The sequence below is a fragment of the Phalacrocorax aristotelis genome, chromosome 6 (assembly GCF_949628215.1).
Source record: "Phalacrocorax aristotelis chromosome 6, bGulAri2.1, whole genome shotgun sequence".
Lineage (NCBI taxonomy): Eukaryota > Metazoa > Chordata > Aves > Suliformes > Phalacrocoracidae > Phalacrocorax > Phalacrocorax aristotelis.
The window spans coordinates 62,362,475-62,374,770 of NC_134281.1; the positions used below are offsets into that span (position 1 = coordinate 62,362,475).

The following is a 12,296-nucleotide window of genomic DNA, read 5'->3' on the forward strand; positions in this document are numbered from 1 at the left end:
CCGTGGCCCAACAAACTTCTAACACAGCCTAAGTACAAAAGAGCTTTTGTTCCCAGATCACAAGCACCAGTCATGACAAAAGGAGTCAGCTCTAATCCTGTCCAAGGAATCAGAGCGTTATGACAAATTTTCTGTACGGACCTGCAGCACCTTGCCCACTTGTGCAGAAAGTGGAGATTTTGCTTTTCTCTCCTTAGAACGAAATAAAACGGAGTGGTGGTTGAGACAGCCGTGTGACACCTGGGAGACTGGGGTTAACCTGGGACATAGGAGAGCTCCAAGGGTATCAGTGGGGCGTGGGCAGGGTGCTCGTTGGGGACTCAGGGGAATGGCAAAAGTCACAGCGCACGGGTCTCCCACGCGCCGGGTGGGCACCTCAGCTCCTCCCAATGGGCTGGCTACGCTTCTTTCCCCTCTGTGGACTTTACTACGCTGCCAGACATGTAAGAGTTAAGCGATGCAATAAATCTTCATGCCAGTGGTGCACTTCCCTAGTTACACGAAGCTCCAAAAATCTATCCAGAAATTGAATACATTCAGCTAGAAATATACTAAACTTTGGATGACGTGATTTATCCATTTTATTGGTATCAAAACCCCATACGCTGCATTTTGTTTAACTGCAAGGTATTTAACATTGGTTTGCATTTGCACTCTGTTATTAAGTCTAACTGAATAATTAGATATACTTTTTGCAAATAAAGAAACTGAGGCAAAGGGTTTACCCGGCCAAGATACACATAAGGACTGTGAAAGGGTTATTAACACACCTCTTACCAACGTGTTGTCATTCCCGCAGATTTTCACCTCAAAGTATACTCCTGTATAAGAAATGTATTTGAGATACCATCCATGTGACTGTTTCCTCTCCAGCAACAAATATAACATACCCTTTCAGCATCATGCATGAAGTACACCTGGCATTTTATTCAAATTAGCACATCATCATCATCCAAATTGGATCAATCTGAGCCATCCATCTGTCACTAAAATTTAGGGGTATATTATCAACATCATGTGTAAGGAGTTATGCATGCAAATTCCTGCACATCAAAATGATTCAATACCCAGAAGAATATTACGATATTAAGAATTATGGCCACCATGGCACTCCTGTGTATGTAATGTTCCACGCTTCCCAGGCGTTTTGCTCGACATCTGAGAAGTAGGAGAGAAGACACTTCACAGAGAAGCCAAACAAATGAAAAAAATCACAAACAGGTTTTTTTTTTTCAGCGTGGAACTGTAACTGCCACTCACACACCCAAAACTTGCTGAATCAGGTAATTAATACAAAGGGTAACAGTATTTGTCATAGCGGGTACAAACACATCTGTTTTAGGAGCTCAAGTTCTTGCTGTAGGCTGCTCTCTTAAAGCACTCAAAAATTACATCTGGCAACCTCCAAGCACAAGAAAAATCACCCTGAACTTTTACATATAAAAAAGTATGTACTTATAGTTAGTTTTACACCTGGATGTATCAGAACATTTATAAATATATTTTAATCATTTAACGTATCATTCCATTCTAATAAAACAGCAAATCGTTTTGCAGGTGCTGCATAGAGACGGCATCCTTTTGAGAGCTGTGTGCTGTATTTAAGCCCAGGAGGTAGAAGAAAAAAGGCAAAAAAAACCACTCCACATTCACAGATACATCCAGAGATGTCTGTCTGCTACTCAGAGAAATGTATCTCCCCATAATGGTCTCGATATACAGATGGAGAACTTTGGCGAATAAATGGAGGAATGCACCAGGGGAATGTGACATTTCTGAATGCATATAAATAGCTAGACAGGAAAGATGCTTTTTTTTTTTCCAGTAAGGAAGAAGTAAATACGTGAGATCATTGGTAAATACATTGTGCCTGACCTCTTTCTAGCAGAAGGTAACAGAATTAAGCGCAGGCTTATAACAGGTGACCTAAGCTAAGTAGTGCTGTCCAGAGCATACTTTTCTTTTTCTATTTTTGATGGCGTTAAGACATCCAGAGGCATCAGAGACAACCAGATACGTGCCCTGGCTGCCAACACAAAAGCATCTGGCATCATTTTGGATGCCGGAGGTTAGACCTCCTGCCTCTTGCCGCCTCCCCAGAGGGGCACAGCATCGCCTGTGTCCTGTGTTTTACTTGCCAGCCCTCCGCGGGCAACCTCCATACCAAAGCCAGCTCACAAGGCACCAGCCCTGAGGTTTAAGCTATCCTGGGTGGGTGACTTGTGGAAACGAGCCTAGGCCATGCGGAGCGACTCCTTGTACCTAACTGCTGCAGGGAAGCCACGGCTGGCAGAGCTCAGGGCCTGACCCCAGGCTTGAGGTGTCTGGGAAGCGCAGCTCCGTGGGAAGGCTGCCATGTCTGCCTCTCTTCCTCCGTAGCTTGTTTTGTAATTGGTCACACGAAATAATACATTTTGTTTAAGGTTTTGTTTTAAAAAGACTAAATAAGTGTTTTGGATTTAAAATTACTGAAAAAAACCCCAGCCTAGGAAACTTACTTAAATTGAATAGCCAAAGATGTCCAAGAAATAACTTTCTGCGGGCTGTGATCCCCATTTGGATTAAAATTGGCATAAACCTCTCCACTTTTCTGTATGGTTATTCAGTGTTCTGAAATTAGGATGTTACGAGTTTCGGTGGAACACGAGCTGGTGAATAAGTGCAGGGCTACTTGTTCCGTCCTCAGCATGCCTTAGTCACCCACTGCTGGGGTTTCGCTGAAGTTTAAAACTTCAGCACATCAAGCATCAGTATGACATGGCTGCTGGCTCCCTGCCAAAGTATATTCCCTGCTTCCCAGAAAATCATTAGATGCCTTTGTAGCGCACTCTATTATTGTAGGATTTTGCTGTCAACTGGGTAGAAGAAAGGAAATGAAAAAGCTCAGGGCCACCTATTGTTTCTCTAATTTCCATCAGTTGATCCCTGATACCAAATACTTCTGACTGAATGAATCAGACATCTGCAGAGCAGGTACATTTTCCAGATTTAGGCCCAGGTTTTAATACTTGTAATGAAATGCATAACTTCTGCTCTGCTGCAATAAACACTTAATGGACAGTTACTTTCTAAGGCTCCTGTTGTTAGGGATGATTAGAACATAGGAATTAAAATACAAATGGTATGGGCTGGCAGACTATGGACTCAGTTTTTTAAAAAGCTCTAGCAGCCCCTCAGCAGGTCCATGTCTTACAATGAAGGACAAATTCAGATAAAAAATAGGTGTAAAAGACATAGATGTATGGCTTTCTGTATATATACTGGCTATCTAGCCTGTTGCCCCTTATGCCACACACTCCAAAATCAAATCAAGCCACTGCTTTGATCGCAAGCCCCAGCAGGGTTGTGGCACAGCAGTCAAGTCCCCTAATGCTGATTCATTGCACGTATGCTCCGTTTGCTGCCTGGATGTACCCTTAGACAGAGAGTGAGGGATGAGATCACATTGGCCTACCTTATGCCAGACCGTATTTTACTCTAAAAGCAATCCCCAGGAAATCAGAGCAATATGCATGAGATTAAGAGTGTCAGCTATGATAGATGGCAGCTTGACAAGGAGAAGAGAGGGCATCAGCACCACAGCAGAGGCATCCCCGGCACGCTAGTCCGAGTGGCAGAACGCAGCCCACGTGCAGGGCCTCTATAAAGTTTTGAAAGATCTTAGTATTTAATTGGCAAGTCATTAAAGGGGTTTGCTAGCTCTTTTGGAAGTGTAACGAGCAGATTAAACAGAAGTACCCAATAAGCAACAAAAACAAACCTTAGGGAAATACAGGAAAAAATTTTAAAGACAAAGGTTAAAAGCAAGGGTTCAGTCACTCCTTAGACTAAGACTAGAACTGAAATGAAGCAATTTGGAGGTAAAATTGTAAAAGCTATTTCTGAGTACACAAATAAAAATGTCTGATGTGTGGATTTCAGCAGCAGCAAGAATTATGGTTTTGGCACGTAAGGAAGGCAGAGAAGAGAATTTTGGAAAAGGGATGAAAGGTAACCATGTACATCAAAGACTATGACCTGTGATTAAAAGAAGCTTTAAAGCCAGCAGACAAATGTGACTGGTTAGGGTAATCACAGATCAAACTTTCCTTACACCTGCACTTTTACAAAGACTTTCGACAGCGCAGCAATGTCATCTTAAACCCTCATGTTTCATGTCCTGAGCTCTCCGCTGTAAAGCCTGAAGAGGAGCTATAATGATGAGCAGTCTTTCAAAAGAAAGAATAAAATACCTATTTTACAGCCTCCATAAAGTCATTGTGCTATAGTTTTTTTTCACCACAAACTGGAAAAATCTAAGTATCAACCAAAATACACCAAAACTCAGATGAGAGGTGCCTGCTCAGACAGAAAGCCAAAGAGTACATCAATATTAGACAGTCTTAAAAAAATAAGAATTTGATGTTTATATCACATTATACATGGCATGCGTTGTAGCAAATATAATCACTTCCCTGGTTCTTTGTCATCTCTCTGTCCTTGCACACCGTGTTTTCCCAGACTGTTCAGTTTCACAAAGCAAGGACTCCTCCGCAACACGCACGTGCCCGCAGTTACTTCCTTCTGTTTTTTCGGTTGCACGTACGGGGGCTCCGGCCCGCAGCCTGCGTCACGCGGCTCTGAACCAGGGACATCACGGGATCACCCAGCGGCTATAGGCGAGCAGGGACGTCAGACTGATGGACAGTGTCCATACTGCTGTTTCTGTAACGCAGGACCATAGCGACTTCTTCCCATGACGAGAAGGTATTCTGTTACTCTGTCGTTTTGTTTTTAACAGAGCTCTCTGAATAGTCATGGGAACGTTGCTTTTTTTTTTTTTTACATTTCAACAACACATTTTTTTAATCAAACGCTGTGAGTTAGCATCATTTTGTATATTGCACATTTTTGTATGCACAACTGCTCGGCTGGACCTCATAACTGATTTTATAACATCAGTGTGACACAGAGGCAGTGGCTAATAATGTCATGAGTGAACTGAATCTCTCTGGAGAAAACGGTCATCGCAAGCTGCGAAGCGCAAGGTCTAAGCAAGGCCTTAGGCACTGTAAGGTATTTGAAGGCTCTTGTCATTCTTCTCTGTGCATGATATTTTTCCGGTCCTAAACATGGACGTCAAATCTGGAAGAAACCGCATACGTGCCTGAACCAGAAAAGACCAGTTACAGCCAGAGGCACTGCTTGTACGGGCTGACAGAGCCCCCTGAAGCCAAGGGAGTTTATCCTTACGTGATATGTGTCCGATATTTAGCCAAATGGTCCTCTCAGCGCACCATCAAAGGTACCGTGCCCAAGACTGTCGCCTCCGCAGTGCCTGTGGTTTGATCCTCTTCCAGCTCATCATCCTACCAGAGCGCCAGAGCTTCAGAGAAGAGATTCTGGAGACCTCAGAAGTATTTTCTCCTCCTCTGTACAACAGCAAACACCTGCTATTTGCAGCCAGGATGCAATCCTCTCCATGTCATGCTCCACCGTTATTCAACAGCATGGTGTTTCATGGTTATTCAACATGGTTATTCAACAGTATGGTGTGTGGACAGTGGCTTTCCATTCTTTCTTTCAATCTCATGGTAACGGTGGCTTGTGATAAAAATTATAGGAAAAGCAATAAATACTATGGCTCCGTGGTTCTCATGGTCATGAGGCAAGAGTTCTAATGACCGAGAGTTCTAAAGGTTAAAAATGGCAAACATCTGATGAAGGTATATTACCATGAGAGGTAAAAGTTTCAAAGCTCCTCTCCTTTTATGCCCTTGGGTAAAGTCAGTACTTGGAAATTACACATTTGATGATTATTTTTTAGATAATTTCCTTTCAACCTGTGATAGCATTATCTTCAACAAGTATTCCCCCTAGAGTTTTCCTGCTTTTTCTTCCTGCTTATATGGTTGGTTTTTTTCCCAGAAGTCTTTTCTTCCTTTCCTGTAGACAGTATTTTCCCTCTGCCAATTGCATTTTCATCCAAAGAAAATGTTAAAAATCAAGTCTAGTTTTGAGGCCCTTGACGGCAGGTAAAATTTCCATCATAGGAAACCTGGCAATATAGAAGAAGATAATAAAACATGATTTATCCAGTCTTATTCTCTCCAAATTCTATAAGTTAGGCTGAAGCATGACATGAATTAAAGTGGAACAATTAAATCCTATTTAAATCCCCAAAGAACAGCCGCTAGCTCTATTGCAGTAACATCCACAGACTGATAGGACAATAATATTTCCTACCAAAAAACTCCCATCTCTCAGCATCGCAAGGAGCAGCCGTTTGCCAGCTCGCTAGACCTAGACCTGGACGGGTGTTTCACTGCTGGCTGATGTTCAGCCATTCAGCACAGGGAGGTGAACAGGCCTATTGCAAGCCTCAAACCTGCCATACGTCTCGTGTCTCTTCAGCTGTACAATTTTATCCATCAGCTCGAATTTAAAATCTGCAGACTGCCTTCAGTGCAGTAGTCAAGAAGCTAGAGACAAAATATAAAAAGCATAATCTAATGCCACTACTACTTTACAAGATCCAGTAAGGCTAAAACTCTTCTTAGCGGAGATCTGCCAGTTTTCAAAATACGTTTTTTAGAGCTGGTGGAAGAACAGCAGCAGAACTGGCAACAGCCCTGCAAAGCGGTGCCATCGCCTCAAGCATCCACAGAAGCCAGGAGGCACGGCGCTCCAGCCGACCTCCTGATCCCCTCTGCGCACACTTAGCATGGTTTTGAAAAACACATCAAGTTTTCTAAATCATCAGATTTCAGAATTTTACGGATTTGGCTACATGTTATACAAACACTGTAGAGTTACAGTATCATATGTTGACAGGAGGTTAATCGCTACTGAAAAGTACATATTTGGCCATATACACACACACACAATTACAGAATATGTAATCCGAGCACTAAATTACGTTGCATACTGAACAGGGAGCCTAATTGTTCCTGTACACCTGCTCCCCATAGTAAGAAATTGTCATTCCGTATGAGAGAAAAACATAAAGGGAAAAAAATGAAGTCACAACAGAGAGTTCGACTGAAAATATTCAGTGAAAAAACCCAAAAGGCATGATTGCAATGTTTCAGGTGTAGTAAAATTAGCTCTAACAGGAGCCACACTTGAAAAAAATCTCGGGACATTTTTGGTATCTTTGTTACTCTATAACAAATAAATAATAATTAAAAAGTAAAAACTGTAGAAATTGTGTATCTTGGCTATACATATCCTGTCAGCCTTTCAGCATAGCCCCCCACAGCTACCCTAGCAGACATATTAATTCCTGAAGAGCAGGCTGCCATCTCGCTTTCACAGGCTTTAGCAGAATGGAGCAGAGAGGAGGGACTGGGGAAGAAGAGTCCTTAGAAAAGACTGTCCCGCGGCTCTAGGGCAGGAGGAGGCATCCCCCACCTGCCCCCTTGCAGCCGCAGGGGCCAAAGGCTCCTCCTTCTGCTCACCTTTGGCCACTGTAGGAGAGGATGTATCTTAATCCCCATTAGAAATTCTCATCTACCCCCTTCTGCAAATGAAAGCAGGTGCTTTCATGGAAGGCCTCCACAACTGCAACAGTAAAGGCAAGAGGTGTGAGGCAACAGGCAAGACATGGGCAGATGAAAATTTGGTGTTGGGAACATAGCAAGATTTATTAGTTATTGGCAACTTTCCCCTTGCAGCTAATGTTTATTTTTAGTCTGTATTGAGGGAAAAAAAAAAAAAAAGAAAATATGTTTGATATCTTGAATACTAAATACCATCTACAGGCAGAAAGATGCATTCTGGCTAAAAATTAGACCCTAGGCTACTTAACTGATAGCTAGTGATCGCACTCAGCCTGCGTACCTATGGAAAGATAGGCAGGCAGGGACTAAAATCTCCTGCTTGGCCCCCACCCCCATTTCTTTTTCATATTTTCCAAAGGTTTTTCCTTTTCTCTCTAACCATGCTGCTTCTTTCACGGCCCTTTATAAGTGGGAAGGTAAACTAAATAACATTTGGGTTGGATGTTTGAATCCACTTTGATAAATTTACTTAGAAATCAGGCAAAACAAGTTTGACCCACTTCAGTGACCGCCGTTGAACTACTATTTCAGAGTGGACGAGTGTAAGAGCAGAGAATATTTACTTAAAATGAAATAATCGCTTTACAGTTTTCTCCTTCTGGCAATAAGGGGTGTGTATAGCTGGGTAGGCCAACGACCATTCAATGGGAAAACAAACATAAAAATGACTGTTCTAGCCATTTCTGAGACACAGTATCTAGCAAGCTGCCACCAAGAATACTTGTCCACCAACACCCACCTCCCTTCTGACACGAGGGTCACATTTTCTCTGCTTTCAGCTGGAGCTGCCTTTCATTCCAGCCACAAGTCACGCATCCAGCTCCAGTCTAGGGCTGCTGTCCCTTCGGAAAATGCTCAAGCAACTGATGCACATTTTCCCTCGCAGGCACTTCCCCGCAGCCCTGCACAAGGATGCAAGCCCCTTTGCCAGCCTGGGAGAGTCAGCAACGCGAAGCCACTCACGTGAGCATCTTGGCATTAGGGCACTCGACACATGGCATCTGTGGGGACAATTCAGTTCTGGCACTTCGTAGGATGCCCAAAATTTTAGCAGTGAACAAGCACTCAGATGGCAGTAAGCAGGCAGGGTTTGTTCAACAACCAACACAAGTGTGCAGCCTTGGCTGAACCCCCAAACGGCGGCAGGGATGGGATTTAGGGCTCCTCCTCAGGTTAACCTCAGCTCCCAAACCAAACCTGGGCCCTACCGATGCCGAACTCAGACCCCGGTGCAGGCTTCATGTACAGCCCCGGCATCAGGCTGCTGTTCTCTGTCAGAGAAAGATAAAGAAACCACAGGTTAGCAACTTGGGGTTCATTTAATGTTTCTGTAGTAGCTGCAATACACCAGGAAAACTCTTGAACTAGCACCCTCCCTGCTCTGCCAGCTCCCAGGGTGACAGCCCAGAAGGATTACGCTCAATTACTTTAGGTCTTTGTTATCCAGCAAATGGAAAGGATGGAAAGTAAAGCTGCACTCCAATTAGATGTAAAAGTAATTCAGATTTATTAAATTATTGCAGACCAAACAGTTCTTGTGAAGCTACTTCTGAAGAGTGTGTCTTACTAAATCTCTTAAAATATATTGACTTTGCCAGCTTTAGCCCACATGGCAGCTCTTCCATTCAGTAACCAAACTGTTTCATGTCGAGATTAACCCAGTGATCCCACATGTGAAAGGGAGTGCTGCAGGACTTAATTCATATTCTAGTACCATCGTTCTGTTGGGAAAGGCTAATTAGTCCCCAGTAATAGCAAAGCGATGAAACATGAAGCCTGAAGGAAACGCTGAGAGATGGCTCTGCTAAGGTGCTTCAGCCAAAATAGTACATTTTATATATGTGCTATAAGTAAGTGTTACGTTGTCCTACAAAATTATGGGAAATAGATGACTAAATCATTACCTGGATATTATATTCATAAGTGGCTGCAAAACATGCAGCTTTTGGCATGGTGTTTGTGATATAACGTTGATCTCTCTGAGATCACAGAATTGTTAGGGTTGGAAAAGACCCTTAAGATCATCAAGTCCAACCGCTAACCTATCACTGCCAAGCCCACCACTAAACCATATCCTCAAGCACCACGTCTGCCCTTCTTTTAAATACCTCCAGGGATGGAGACTCCAGCACCTCCCTGGGCAACCTGTGCCAGTGCCTGACAACCCTTTTGGTGAAGAAGTTTTTTCTTAATGTCCAACCTAAGCTTCCCCTGGCGCAGCTTGAGGCCATTTCCTCTTGTCCTGTCGCTTGTTACTAGGGAGAAGAGTCCAACCCCCACCTTGCTACAACCTCCTTTCAGGCAGTTGTAGAGAGCGATAAGGTCTCCCCTTCCAGCCTCCTCCAGGCTAAACAACCCCAGATGCAACAGTCCACAACAGCTAGCAAGGATTTTTTTATGGTAAATGAAATTGATGACAAAGTTTTTTTCTTTACTTTATCCTTGAAAGTCAAAAGATTCTTCAAAAAGACTTCTAAATTGCAAGAGCCATTTTAAGAGAATGCAGTCCTCATCTGAGCTGCTAGTTTTGATTTACAGCTTTACAAAGAAGTATGCAAGTTCTGACTGACCAGAATTGTACATTTGCTCTTTGAGCTCACGTAGCAGCGAATGACTGTTGGAGCTATTTGTTATACAGGGTCTGTGAAATACAATTTAAAACACGTGCACACATGTTTGAAATTGCTAATATCACAGATTTGGGCCACAGACTTGGAGAGAATTGCAAAGGTACCGAATTTTGCACAAATGAGTAATCTCAGCAAACGAAAATTTCCACCTGAAAAGTGAGTGATTCTTAATTTGGGGATTTAAAGCAACACAAAATGTCTACCTTATTAGTCTTAATATTTTAGAAAATTGATTCTGGCTGCTTTTATTTGCCTTTTATTAATACTTGATAGTAATTTTAAGACTTAAATTCTCTTTGCTAACATTATGTTAAGGCTTGAATGAGACTTTCAGTGTTGAAATAAGAGCTTTTAGTTTTCTGCCCTGCCAATGGGAATAGATCGCAGTTCAGATTTTCCTTACGCCACCTTTCCCCCCTTGCTAGCGCAACGCAGAGAGTTAGGCCTGGGAGTCACACACAGACCATCTGCTTTTGGCAAGCAGCTCACGTGCAGTTGAGAGCACTGTCAGGGAGGCTAATCCCCAAAACAGCACTGGAAAGAGAGACTCCTCCAGGATACAGTTGGGAGTGCCAAGGCCCAGATATTATAGCTGAGACAGAGAGAGTACCCCTAGGTGGTACATACCCAAGTGACTTGGGCACTCACTAGCACAGGCCTTACTACTAAACTGCGCTTCTCAAAGTCTGACTGCTAACTGCCCAGAGTAGCAAGAAGTTTTAGGAGGCTACAGCCCACGCTCAGGCACTCGAAGGGCATCCATCCCAAATACAGTCTCCTTTCGGGCTCACGGACAGGTAGGAAAACAACTTCAGATGTTTTCCTGCATTGCAAAAGATCATCTGCAATTTTATTCTGCACCAGCTAATCAAATATTTGCGTGTAATTCGCTAGACTTAAGCAATGCTGTGTTTCGCTAAAACTGTGCACAGCAGAACCATGACAAACACGTTTACAGCCCTTACTTCTTGTCAAGAGCACCTGCACCTAACTGTGTCGGAACCTGTGCCACAGAGCCAGCCTGCAGGAGGCATCTTGGTAGGAAACTGGGTTTTAAGTTCCTGTTAAATTACGTGCAACTTTCCAATGAGCGACAAATATTTGTCGGAGAAACAGGCTACCTAAAACTCACCTCACCTCCCTTCCCTCTCTCACGTCTGCTTCCCTGCTCAGGAGAGTTTCAGTTTAAGATCTTCAAGTTCAGTCTGAAAATGAAATTCAGCGTAAAGCTCAGAAGATGAGAACAAATGCAACTGAAGCCAGGGAGACTGTTTGCCAAACCAGTGATTTTCACACAGCCCTGAAGAAACGCAGCTTGTCCGGTGGCACACGGAGTCGTCTTTACCTGAGCGGAAATTATTTGACTGTCTGAAATAACAGCACAAACCAGCTGAAACAGCTTTCTGTGAATAATTTCAATTCAGACATTCTTCCTTGCACCGGGCCAGATGGCAGAGACCATTCCAGCTCCTTCTTGTGTTTGAAAAACTGGTACGGACAACTAGCGGCAGCAGGTAAGTTTTTGGATTGGAAGAACTGTATGGGGCCCCAAAATGCAAAGCGATGGTGAGACGAAACGGGAATTGGTACTCCAAGAGCCAAAGAAAACCGTACTTGGGAACGACGCCGTGTGCTTGCTATAAGCCTGACAAGATTTGACTTTACACTGGAAAAAAATTAAGATTATTTTATTCCTCTAGTTGATTAAAGCGAGGCTAGGAAGCTGAAGCTGCTGACAAGGTTGTAGAAAAAAGAGCTCATCAAAATCTTGTCCTCTGTAGAGTGTTCCAAATCAGCCTGGTCAAGTTCATAAAACTATGGAATAATAAATAAATCCCTCGATAGATAGATAGAAAATTGCCTCATTCCTGTTCTGAGACAGCACATGTAGCCCTCAGCTACACTGTCATTAAAATAACTCTTCTAGAACCCCTGAAAATAAACAAATACTATTTATCTCTTCTCCAAAGCAGGAAATTGAAGTAATGAGATTAAAATATTTTTCCAAAGCTACAATTGCAAATAGGATTAGATCTCTAGATCCTAGACCAGCCTTCTGCCCACTAGAATATATGAACTCTTTCTTAAGCTTTGGGGAATACTTTCTTAAAATAAGAATAAAAAA

The 12,296-nt window shown here is 43.0% G+C and overlaps 1 long non-coding RNA gene across 1 annotated transcript in view; it reads right to left on the reverse strand.

Moving 5' to 3' along the window:
• Positions 1 to 4,823: 4,823 nt before the first annotated feature.
• LOC142058381 (uncharacterized) overlaps positions 4,824 to 12,296 on the reverse strand; it is a 51,964-nt gene continuing 44,491 nt past the window's right edge. Inside the window, exons 4-5 of the long non-coding RNA XR_012660949.1 lie at positions 8,281 to 8,812; positions 4,824 to 6,037 (exon numbers count right to left, since the gene is read on the reverse strand). This is a non-coding gene — a long non-coding RNA (uncharacterized LOC142058381). The remainder of the gene's footprint in view (positions 6,038 to 8,280; positions 8,813 to 12,296) is intronic.